This window comes from Musca domestica, unplaced genomic scaffold (assembly GCF_030504385.1).
Source record: "Musca domestica strain aabys unplaced genomic scaffold, Musca_domestica.polishedcontigs.V.1.1 85, whole genome shotgun sequence".
NCBI lineage: Eukaryota > Metazoa > Arthropoda > Insecta > Diptera > Muscidae > Musca > Musca domestica.
The window spans coordinates 2,257,282-2,271,478 of NW_026712418.1; positions in this window are offsets into that span (position 1 = coordinate 2,257,282).

The following is a 14,197-nucleotide window of genomic DNA, read 5'->3' on the forward strand; positions in this document are numbered from 1 at the left end:
ACTCCAAGGCCTTCGTCGGAAATTTTTTGATGATGTAATTTGACACGTTATCCACGCCGAACGATTTTTTGTTATTCATTGGTTGTATGTTTGCCTGAAGTTCATTTAACGAAGTAAAAACCGATTCGTTTAGATTATTTAGGGCTGTTGTGGAATCATCAAACGTGTTGATAGAATCTTCTACACTTGATATGACACGGTGTATGGTTTCATCTATGTATGTTGTGTCTCTTTCGGGGGGAGAACCTTGATAAATGGAACTAAAATGATCCTTCAGCGATTCTAATTTTTGATTTACATCAGAAATATTAACGCCATTTACAGAAATGTCAGTTACTTTGGACCTATTTTTCTTACCTATAATATTAAAGATCTGCTTATAAGCCCAAGGACCAGGTTTAATTTCACTTAATTTCGAATTAAAAATGTTGGCCTGCTCTAATTCTACTTGCTCCTTTATGATTATCTTTATCAAATCAATTTGTTTTGATATCAGCAAATAATCTGGGTGGTTCCTATTAAAAGTTCGGGCAAAAATCCTTTTCAAATCTTTTTGCCAATTATACTTAACTCTAAGCAATGATTTCAATTTATCCGATGGAATGAATTTAAAATTACCTCTTTTAACCTCACGAGAATGCAACTTAACTACGAAATTGAGAGTCGCTACAAACTCCTCTATATAATAGTCAATCTCAGAATTTGTCAGATTTCGGTTGATGGGAGGATAATGGCATAGCAAAGAGTTAATAATATCTTGTTTGAATGAATCCCAATTAGTATTCTTAAATGAGATGGAGATTTCGGGGTTTTGCAAAATGAAATCAAATTGCGAAAATGAGAGGTGAAGTTTCAGAGGCAAGTGATCTGAAAATGTGGGTAACGTACTTGTTGTGACATTTTGATTGCCAATCAAATTGCTACTAACAATAAAATGGTCCAAATGTGATGAACATCTGGGATAAGTGGGATAGGAATCACAAATCCTACATACATTTAAGCTCTCGGCAGCCAACCAATTTGACAGAACCTCACCATTATAATTATTAATTGTGTCGCCCCAAGTAATGTGTTTAGCATTTAAATCTCCTGCAATTACAAGCCCATCAAAACTTAGAGAAAAATTTAGAATTACTGACAAGCCATTAATAATTAACCTGCGGTCAGAATTGCTTGGGAAGTAAACAGACCCAAACAAAAGTTTTTGAGCTGTTCCATTCATCAAAACATTGATTTCTACAAATAAATTTGGGAATTTTAAGTCAGGAATTGATATTTTCGAATAAGAAATTGTCTTTTTAATAACTATGCCAACTCCAACGGAACTCTTGTCCCTTAAAACAATAAAGTTGTCTAGGTATATATTGTTTCCCTCAGGCAAATGTAACTCCTGGAGAAACGCTATATCAGCATTACCTTGATCCAGTATTACATTAAGTTCCAATTTTCTAGCTATGTTGACTAGGGAGCCAACATTAAAAGTTACTAAGTTCAAAGAATTACGGATGGTATACATCTTGGACATCTTGCATTAATTTCAAGCATTCAGCCTTTGCTTGATCTTTTGTCATTTGTTTGTATTTACCTAAAAAATTCTTGATCCTTTCTTCTAAAGTTAGAGATTCAGGATTGCATAACATTTTGGCTACTTTTAAAAATTCCTGAATTAAAACAGGTTTTTCTTGCTTCTCTTGTGCTCTATTTGTTTCACTAAGAACATTAGCAAATGTTCTATTATCACTAGTCCAGTTTGTACCATTTACAAAACTTGACACATTTTTTATCGCAGCCATTTTCCGTACTTTTGATTCTTCAGCAATTTTGTTTCTATAAGAGAGAAATTTCTTATAGGAGCTACATCCCCTATAGCTAGCTGGGTGCCCAAAAGTATTGCAGTTAACACAAAATACTTTATCGTCGGGACCTATTTCACATGAACCGGGTTCATGTTTTTTATTACACTTCCCGCATGAAAAAGGGCGACTGCAGTTTTTCGAAAAGTGACCCCACTGTTGGCACCTCCAGCATCGAGGAATTTTTTTGGAAGCTTTCGGTTTTTCCCAATACACTCTTTGCTCAAGAATATACCTTATACCAAGAATCTCATTAGCTTTACGATTGCCTTTAAAGTTACTAAGAACAAACTAGTATCAACACCGTGTTTTCTTGAGAAATCTGTAGAAAACTTTGTTACAGTTTCTACAGTATCCGGAACGAACTTATCTATTTCAGACTTAATGTCATTTACGTCAGTTTTAAAGTATAAACCTCTGCAGACTATACTTTGACGTTTGAACTCTTTGGGAGTATATGTATAAGAAGCAATATTTTTTTCTTTTAATAACGCTATCATCTCAGTATGAGTCGTGGCATCTTTTAAAAACAATTTGCTTTTAGAATTAGATTGATTTTTAATTTTAAATTCAATTTTTTTAGCCTTCAACTGCTCAATGAGAGAAGTTATATTGACGTTCTGTAGGAAAATAGGAGCTGTTATGTATTATTTTTTCATTTACACTAGACTCAATATCTAAATTGCCCAATAGAGAAAATCTATTTGTACGATTAATATTAGCATCTGTAATAACGGTCGGTTTAAAAACATGCTTTGATAAATCAATTTCCATATCCGTTTCACGTTTACGTTTTATCTTCGGTCTCACCTCTTTAAAGTCTTGATCTACGGAAAGAATGGACATTGTATCCTGATCCCAATCATTACATAACGTTTCGTTGCTAACCCGAGATATAGAATCATCCTCAATGGTACCATCAGTTGGGCTTGGTTTGGTTGCGGCATTATCCCCAAGAATAACATTAATTGGATTTTCAAAAACAGCAGACAGCAGTTGATTCCCAAGATCTGCTTTCATAAGGTTTGATGATGTTGAAATTGATTCTTTAGGTTTCCTGGTACGATTCAAAATAGTTTTTGGAGTGGCTCCATTCGAATTATCTTTCGTTACTCCGTCGGAACTATTGGGAGGCCTTCCTCCCGCTTGCAAAAGCGTTGAATGTTTTCTCATTCTTTTCAAAAGCAAATAATTAAATGTATATTGGTCTTTATTTAAGATTACTTGAAATTCCAAAAATATTCAAATTTTCAGTTTTCTTTTTTTTTTAAATTCAATTCAATTTAATTTTTTTTTTTGATTAGAAAAGCACAACCGGCTCGTTCGACAGACAAAATTCGAATCATAATAATAATAATAATAATAATAATAATAATAATAATAATAATAATAATAATAATAATAATAATAATAATAATAATAATAATAATAATAATAATAATAATAATAATAATAATAATAATAATAATAATAATAATAATAATAATACTAAACATAATAATAATAATAATAACAATAATAATAATAATAATAATAATAATAATAATAATAATAATAATAATAATAATAATAATAATAATAATAATAATAATAATAATAATAATAATAATAATAATAATAATAATAATAATAATAATAATAATAATAATAATAATAATAATATAATAATAATAATAATAATAATAATAATGCAACGAATATGAAAATATTCTAAAAAATATATAATCCGTTAAAAATTCTGTTGAAATCTTAAAAATTCCGAATACAGGGAGTAATTTGAAACAATTCCGGTAAATATTGTACCTTAAATCGTCAAAATTCCGAATATAAAGAGGTTCGGTATATGGGGGCTATACAAAGACCTGGACCTTCAAAGATAATTTTCTATCATAGACTGTAGTACCCATTAGGAACTTTAAATACGAAATTTTAAACCATTTCGGTGAAAAATGTAGCAAAAATGTTTAACATATCGAGTATAGGGAGGTACCGTTATATGGGGGCTATACGAAGACGTGGGCTCGTATAAGTAATTTTTTGTCATAGGTTGTAGTGCACATTAAGATCTTCTAATACGAAATTTCGAACGATTCCGGTCTATAATGTAGCTAAAATCATCAAAATATCGAATATTGAAAAGTGCCGTTTTATAGGGGCTACACCCTACGCCACCTTTGTGCATTTGTTTGTAACGTGGAGAAGGAAGCGAGATAGACCCATAGTTACTTTTGAGGATCTTCATAGAATCACTTTCAAAATGCAGGTCGCATTTATTATCCGATTGAGATGAAATTTTGCAAACAATATTTGTTTGGCCCAAGGACGAACCCTATTGAAATTGGTGATAATCGGATCAGATTTAGATATAGCTCCCATATATATCCTCAACCGATTTCGATCGAGAAGCAAGTAATTCAAATTTGGATAAAATCAGTTCAGATATAGCTATGTTGTTTTAAGTCCCTCACATGCGTAATAAGCCCTCCAGATGAATTATATTTGGTTCCGGATATCAGTTACTGTTCGAAAATACTTTCTGAGATGAAAAAACTGCAACCAACTTCAGACTGCTGTCATTTCTAAGCCACTCGTCCGATGTGGCACCTTCGGTTGGCCACCAGAACTTAAGCGTCGGCCGCCATAACAGCCGATGTGGGATGTGGGCCCCACAACAGCCGAAGGTCGCTCTCTGCTCGTATTATTCGACCGTGGCATCAGAATAAATGCCGAATATTATCGCGAAAAAATTCTGGACGGTGTATTAAAGCCTTGGGCACGCAAACATTTTGGCCGCAGACCTTGGACATACCAACAGGACTCAGTACCATCGCACTGAGCACGCTCCACCCAAGAATGGTTACAAAATGAGGTTCCTCGCTTCATTTCACAATGACCAACAAAATCTTCGTCTACCAATCCGTTGGAGTATCTGGAGTAGTTTGGAAAGCAAGGTTGGCACAAAAAAAAAAAAATACCAAAGTGTCGATCAGCTCAAGCAAGCGCTTCGCCGGGAATAGGCCAAAATACAGCTGAACAACATTCCTTGGCCGTTTGAAGACCATAAATCGTGCCAAAGGTGACTAATTCGAACAAATCTAAACTTATTCTAAAATTTCATGCTATTTCCGACATTATTGCTTTCATTCAATAACATTTGAAAAAAAAAAGTTAAAAAATTATGGCGTTTGACTTTGTTGGAGTTTTTTATTTCCGTATCGGAGAAAACCAAATTCGGCAGTTGGGGTGGAGTGATAGAGCTAAAACCGTAAAATTTTATATTGCGATAACTGTTGGTGTCTAGGATTGAGATACGTAACGATTTTGCAAATGAGTACGAAAAGTGCTAAATGTTACTACATTTTGTATTAAATGAATGTATAGAGCCGAAATTTGATATTGAAGTCTCTGTTAGTATCCAGTGGTGGCCAAATTTTATTATGAAAAGACGTTAAAATAGTTGTGGACCGAAAAATTGGATGTGGGTCCATTAAGCAGTGGTTTTACTCACATCCGCCTTGGAAAATTTCAAACTGAAAGGTTTTGAAGACTTTTTAGTGTAAACTGTAAACATTTTCCTTTTATTCTTTCCGAAAAAAGGAAAAAACCTGAGGAGAACATAAAACGTGGAAGATCTGAAAAATTAGTACGATGTATGAAGTTTTGATTAACAAATTTTGTAACCTGTACAAATTGTGCATTTTGAGTACCAAAAAGGCCTAACACAAGCCGTTGGAACGAATCTAAAATTTGAAGAAAATTAGTGCAATAGTCAGCTAAACGTAGGTCCTTGACCTGTTTTAGTGAGCCAATAAATTAATCATGTGATATATTCAGATTCTAGAGGATTCTTCCAAAGGATGCTGAGTTCATTGGAAGTATTAAACGGGGAGTTTGTACATGGACTAAACCTCTTCAAAATGATAAACTACCGACAACGCTGCATACAAGTTACGGGGCTGTCGCTAAATTGCGAATGATGAGTAGGATCAGAAGCATACCGAGAATTATATGGGCGGTAGGCAATTTCAAATCATCAGACCATATGATATTATCCGTCCGCCATGCTACAGTATGCATCTTTGGAATGCTACATGTATGCATCCCTTGTGAAAGCTTCCACAGTAGAGTTTCATTCCATTACATTCCCAAGGATACTACTAACTACTACCACCGAAATCTATCGGTATAATAAAAAAATCGGGGTAATACTATTCATTCGGTACGTTTCACACTTTTCACCCAAAACCAAATTATTACACCGTCCCACTAGTGGCGAATGCACTCATCTTATGGGCATAGCATAGCATCCTTATAAATCTGAGACTATTTCAAAAGCATAGCATAGGCAAAGCACAATCGTATAACCTTGGCTTGCACCTACTACTCACCGTTCTAATACCCTATAATAATATCGCTTGTAATCTTCCGTTGAGAACAAGTGTTATAAAGGCCAGCAGGGCAATAATTAATCCTCTACACCTCGAAAACAAGAAGAGGAAGACATGTGCATTTGTTTTGTTGCAACTGAGCAGCAGCAACAATAACATGTCAACCAAAGATGTCATAAAACAAAACAACATTCATAAACAGCAACTACACACGAGCATTTCGCATATTCTTCTCAGCTACTTTGGCTAATCCTTAAAAGACAATTGAAAACAAGAATCCTTCCTAAATCATAGACCAAACAACAACAACACCACCCTACGCCTATTCAATATTTTCTCAAGAATTCTATTCAAAATCCAATATGCCAACTCAATGCGATATCTTCGAAAACCTAGACCTCGACCTGTTATGTGACCTTTTTGACCACTGCCTGTCCCTAAATTGGGAATTCCCAGTTGTAAAATTGCCGCAAACCTGAGACCAAGCACCGTGATCGCTCATGGTGAAATTGCGGACACATTCTTCGAAGTTCAAAAAAAAATCGTTTTATGACAGCATTGCTATGCCTAGAATGTTGTTAGCTATGCGCTTTCAGGAGGACACAGAACGCACACAAGCATTTTACAATCAAACATCCGATTGTATACTCTAATCTTATGTCTGTCCCTACAACCTGCAGAGTGACAATTCTCCTTTAAGATATAATCTATGTCTCCCTCTCAATTCAAAAGGTGCAGACAGGTATATATATGAGTCATATGATACCGTTTAAGTAATCAACTTTCCTTCATTCGTATTCTGTCCAACTGGAATAGCTGATATACGCTTCAATAGATCTTGGAGGTTAAAAAATAACTTAATAAAGCCATTTTACACATTGGGTGAAGTGTTTTTATACCCTCCACCATGGTCATGCCGACATTATTTACTGTAATTGTTTCAAATTTCGTATTTTTAGTTCGTTATGGGTACTATAGTCTGTGGCAGAGAATTGACCATGCGTGTCCATGTCCTTGTATAGCCGAACTTTAAATACCTTCCACCCTTTGGAACGAATTTGGAAATTTTCCAAAAAAAAAAAAAATAATAATAATAATAAATAAAACAAGTAAAAAAGCAGTAAGTTCGGCCGGGCCGAACTTTTAATACCCTCCACCATTTGGTACAAATTTGGCAATTTCCAAAAAAAAAAAAATAAAATAAAATCCATTAAAAATTCTGCTAAAATTTTACAAATACCGAATGCTTATACGACGACGTGGACCTGCATAGGCAACTTTTGTGATAAGTTATTACAATATTTAAATGCGAAACTTGAAGAAAAATCTGTTTCTAATGTAGCTAAAATCATCAAAATACCGAATATGTGGGGTACCGTTATATGGGGGCTATACGAAGACGTGGACCTGCACAGACAATTTTCTGGCATGGGCTGAAGTATCCAATACGAACTTCACATGCGAAATTTGAAACAATCCCGGTAAATAATGTCGCTAAAATCATCAAAATACCGAATATCGGGGGGTACGGTATATGGGGGCTATACGAAGACGTGGACCTACATGGCCCATCTTCTGTTTTATGCTGCAGTATCTATTACGAACTTCAAATACCAAATTTGGAACGATTCCGTTAAATAATGTCGCTAAAATCATCAAAATACCGAATATCGGGGGGTATTGTTATATGGGGGCTATATGAAGACGCGGACCTACATGACTCATTTTTTGACTTAGGATGTAATATCCGTTACGAACATCAAATACCAAATTTGAAACGATTCCGGTAAACAATGTCGCTAAAATCATCAAAATACCGAATATCGGGGGTATAGTTATATGGGGGCTACACGAAGGCGTGGACCTGCACAGATAATTTTCTGTCTTAGGTTTTAGTATCTATTACGAACTTCAAATGCCAAATTTGAAACAATTCCGGTGAATAATGTCGGTAAAATCATCAAAATACCGAATATCGGGAGGTACCGTTATATGGGGGCTATATGAGAACTTGGACCTACATGGCCCATTTACGAACTTAACCTGCCTACTGGCAAAATATACATGTGTGCAAAATTTTAGCCTTCTATCTCAATTTGTTCGAAAGATAGCGTGATTACAACAGACAGACGGACAGACAGACAGACACACAGACAGACAGACGGACATGGCTAAATCGTCTGTCGTAGAATTTTACGCTGATCAAGAATATATATACTTTGTTGGGTCTGACATGAGTATTTCGAGGAGTTACAAACGGAATGACAAAATTAATATACCCTCCATAGTATGGTGGAGGGTATAAAAAAAAATCTGCTAAAATCTTAAAAATACCGAATATAGGGAGTTACCGTTACATTGGGGTCTATACCTATACGTTATCATAGACTATTACAATCTTTGAATACGAAACTTAAAACAATTCCGGCATATTATGTCTCGAAAACATGTGAATACCGAATATAGGGAGGTATCGTTATATGGGGCTGTACGAGGACCTACAGTCTTACATACTGTAGGACTCGTTACGAATGATAAATGCGAAATTTGAAGCACCTCCGGTGGATGACATCGTTATAATCGTTAAAATACTGAATATAGGGAGGTACCGTTATATGGGGGCTATACAAAGACGTGGACCCGCATTCTCTGCCACAGACTATAGTACCCATAACGAACTACAAATACGAAATTTGAAACAATTACGGTGAATAATGTCGGTAAACAAGAACGTGGACCTACGTACCTCATTTTTAATACCAAAAGTCCTGCAGATCAAACACACATCTGAGTAAAATTTTATTAGGCTACTTCAATTCATTCGGAAGCCACAGTGATTTTCAAAGACGGAAGTACATCGTTAAATCGACATACAATCTTATGCTGATCAAGAATATATTTCCTTCTAGGGTCTAAAATGTATATTTCGAGGTGTTACAAGTGGAATGACAAACTTAATATACCCTCCATACCATGGTGGAGGATATAAAAACACTTCACCCATGACTCGAATACAATGTGTAAAATGGCTTTATTAAGATATTTTTTACCCTCCAAGATCTAATGAAGCGTATATCACCTATTCCAATTGGACAGAATAAAAATGAAGGAAAGTAGACTACTTAAACGGTAACATATGACTTACATTTGTACCTGGCTGCACCTTTTGAATTGAGAGGGAGATAGAGATTTTGTTTTAAAGGTAAATTGTCACTCTCCAGGTTGCAGCGACAGACATAAGATCAGAGTATAGCAATCGGATGTTTGATTGTAAAACGCTTGTGTGCGTTTTATGACCTCCTTAAAGCGCATAGCTAACAACATTGTAGCCATAGCAATACTGTCATAAACGACTTTTTTTTAACTTCGAAGAAAGTGTCCGCAATCTCACCATGAGCGATCTCGGTGCTTGGTCTCTGGTTTGCGGCAGTTTTACAACTGGGAATTCCCCATTTAGGGACAGGCAGTGCGTGCGGTGTACTTTGAAAGGTCATATAACAGGTCGAGGTCTACGTTTTCGAAGATATCGCATTGAGTTGGCATATTGGACTTTTGAATAGAATTCTTGAGAAAATACTGAATAGGCGGATGGTGGTGCTGTTGTTGTTTGTTCTTTGATTTAGGAAGGATTCTTGTTTGCAATTGTCTTGTAAGGATTAGTCAAAGAAGAGTGCGCGAAATGCGCTCGTGTAGTTGTTGTTTATGAATGTTGTTTTATTTTATGGCATCTTTGGTTGACATGTCGTTGTTGGTGTTACTTTATTGTCTTTCTCTTCTTTTTTCGAGGTGTAGAGGATTAATTATTGCCCTGCTGGCCCTTATAACACTTGTTCTCAACGGAAGATTACAAGCGATATTATTATAGGGTATCAGAACGGTGAGTAGTCGGTGCAAGCCAAGGTTATACGATTGTGCTTTGCCTATGCTATGCTTTTGAAATAGTCTCAGATTTATAAGGATGCTATGCTATGCCCATAAGATGAGTGCATTCGCCACTAGTGGGACGGTGTAATAATTTGGTTTTGGGTGAAAAGTGTGAAACGTACCGAATGAATAGTATTACCCCGATTTTTTTATTATACCGATAGATTTCGGTGGTAGTAGTTAGTAGTATCCTTGGGAATGTAATGGAATGAAACTCTACTGTGGAAGCTTTCACAAGAAGCATATTGTAGCATGGCGAACGGATAATACCATTTGGTCTGATGATTTGAAATTGCCTACCGCCCATATAATTCTCGGGATGCTTCTGATCCTGCTCATCATTCGTAATTTAGCGACAGTACTGTATTTGTATTCGAATAGCGTTGTCGGTAGTTTATCGTTTTTAAGAGGTTTAGTCCATGTGCAAGCATCCTTTTGAAGAATCTCTTAGAATCTGGATATGTCACAGGCCCGTCGTATTGACTTACTAAAGCAGTCCCAGAATTTACACTTGGCCATATTTAGCTGACTATTGAACTAATAGAAGACTAGAAAGTGCCCGCTACATAGTCAGCAAAAAGTCCACCCTTAAAATTTTAGATTCGTTCCAACAGTTCGTGTTAGGTCTTTTTAGTACCCAAAATGCACAATTTGTACAGGTTACGAAAATTTTAAATTAAAACTTCATACATCGTAATAAATTTTCAGACCTTCAAGGTTTTCCTTTTTTCGGAAAGAATAAAAGGAAAATGTTTACAGTTTACACTAAAAAGTTTTCAAAACCTTTCAGTTTGAAATTTTCCGAGGCGGATATGAGTAAAACCATTGCACAAGGGATCCGCATCCAATTTTTCGGCCCACAACTATTTTAACGTCTTGTCATAATAAAATTTGGCCACCACCAGATTTCAACACCAGATACCAACAGAGACTTCAATATCAAATTTCGGCTCTATACATTCACTCAATACAAAATGTAGTGACATTTAGCACTTTTCGTTTTCATTTGCAAAATCGTTACGTATCTCAATTCTAGACACCAGCAGTTATCGCAATATAAAATTTTACGGTTTTAGCTCTATCACTCCACCCAATACCAAATTTAAATCAATTTAGTACTTTTCAAACTATTCAAACTATGGTACGCATTTCTAAACCCACCTCCAAATCTCAAACCCAGATACCAATAGGGATCTCAGTATCAAATTTCGGGACTCAGGCTCTATCCCTTCTACCAATACCAAATTTAGTTCAATTTAGTACTTTTCGGACAATTGTAGTAAGAATTTTCAAAATAACTTTCATATCTCGCAATTACCAACAGTGACCTTAATATCAAATTTCAGGATTTCAGTCCTTTTATTTCTCCCATTACCAAATTAAGCACCATTTAATACAATTATAGTACACATATCCAAAACCAGCTCCTTCTCTTAACGACAGACAACATCAGTGACATCTGTATCAAATTTGAGGATTCCAGCCCCATCCCGTCACCCAATACCTAATTTAGTTCAATTTAGTACTTTTCGAACCAATTTAGTATACATTTCCAAACCCACCACCAAATCTCAATCCCAGATACCAACAGGAACCTCAATATCAAATTTGAGGATTTCAGCTCAATTCCTACGCTCAATATCAAATTTAGTACCATTTACTACTTTTTGTACAATTGAGATACCCATTTGCCAAACCATCTCCATATCTCAATTCCACATACCAACAGAGACCTCAATATCAAATTTAAGGTTTCCAGCTCTATCCCTTGATCAAATACTAAATTTAGTACTTTTTATACCCTATACCACATAGTGGTACGGGTATTATGTCTGTGTAACATGGAGAAGGAAGCGAGATAGACCCATAATTACTTTTGAGGATCTTCATAGAATCAATTTCAGAGTCGACTTATGCATGTCAGTCCGTCCGTCTGTCCATGTGCACAAAATGGACGTCGCATTTATTATCCGATTGAGATGAAATTTTCCAAACAATATTTGTTTGGCCCAAGGACGTACCCTATTGAAATTGGTGATAATCGGATCAGATTTAGATGTAGCTCCCATATATATCTTCAACCAATTTCGGGTTAATTGTGCACCAAATTTCCAATATCAGTCCAAATGACCTGAATTCATGCACATACGACCGAATTCAGTCTAGAAGCAAGATTATCAAATTTGGTGAAAATCGGTCCAGATAAAGCTATAGCTCAAATTTTGCCGATTGGGGGTTTTAAGTCCCTCACATTTGTAATATGCATTCGACAACAATGATATTTGGTGCCAGATATCTTATGGAGCTCGGAAATATCTCTGCCAAATTGTATCAAGATCGGTTCAGATTTGGATATAGCTCACATATATATATCTTCAACCTATTTCGGGTTAATTGTGCACCAAAAGGTACAGATGACCAACATTTAGGTACAACTCCCATATATCTTCAATCGATTTCGGGTTAATTGTGCACCAAATTGCTAATATCAGCCCAAATGGACTGGAGTTTGGTACTTCCGCCAGAATTCAGCCTAAAAGCAACTTCTACAAATTTCGATGAAAATCAGTTCAGATATAGCTATAGCTCCCATATATATGCTTCGTATGTTTTTGTTTAAAAGTCCCTCACACCGTTCCTCACACCGTTACCGTTACCGTTATATGGGCGCTATACTAAAACGTGGACCTATTTAGACTAAGGGGTAAAGTACTCAGAAGGAACCTCTTGTGTGGATTTTAAGACAATTCCATTTAAAATTTTTGGCTGAAATCATAAAAATACCAAATATCCGTGGGTACAGTTATATGGGGGCTGTCGTATAGTGTGAACCTATATACAGGGTGAGATGAAAAAACTGCAACCAACGTCAGACTGCTGTCATTTCTAAGAAACTCGTCCGACAAGTGTTAAAATTATTCCAGTGACATTGTTTACAAACGTACAAAAGCATTTTGGTGAGAAAAAAAAAGTTATTCGTGATGGAATTTAAGCGTGATAGTGTGATTTCTTTATATTTGGCTGGAAAACCACAAGTAGCTATCGTTAGAGCACTCCAGCATTTAAATGTGAATAAATCTTTTGTGTCTCGTACCATCGCTCATTACCATGATACTGGTAGCGCAGCCCCCCGACGTCAAGGAAGTGGACCGAAGAAAACAGCAACATCAGCAGAAATGGTTCGAAAAGTAAAGAAACGACTTGATCGAAACCCGCGCCGCAGTGACCAAAAAATGGCTCGTGCACTGAACATATGGCAATATTCTACTCGGAAAATATTGAAAAATGATCTCGGGATGAAGCCATTGAAATTCAAAAAAGTCCAAGAACTTGCACCGCAATAGAAAGAAAATAGACTCAAAAGAGCTAAAGAGTTGCTTCGCTTGGCCGAAAGTGTTGAACTGCCGAATTTGGTTTTCTCCGATGAGAAAACATTCGTTGTCCAGCAGTTTGTAAACAAACAAAATGATCGTGTTTACTTGCCAAAGAGGTCAGCTGAAAATTTGTACCTTCGGTTGACCACCAGAACTCAAGCGCCGGGCATGGTGATGGTGTGGGCCGCCATAACAGCCGATGGTCGTTCTCCGCTCGTATTAATCGACCATGGCATCAGAATAAATGCCGAATATTATCGCGAAAATATATTGGAGGGTGTATTATAGCCCCTGGGCGCACAAACACCTTGGCCGCTGACCTTGGATTTTCCAACAGGATTCAGCACCATCGCAAAAAATGAGATTCCTCGCTTCATTTCCAGCGCACAATGGCCACCAAAATCTCTGGATACCAATAAGTTGGAATATTGTGTCTGGAGTATTTTGGAAAGCAAGGTTGGCACTAAAAAAAAAAAAAAAACAAAGTGCCGATCACCTCAAACAAGCGCTTCGCCGGAAATGGGCCAAAATACCGCAGAGCAACATTCGGGCAGCGTGTGACGGTTTCATTGGCCGTTTGAAGGCCATGATTAGTTCCAAAGGTGACCAATTCGAAAAAATCGAAACTTATTCTAAAATTTGGAGCTATTTCCGATAT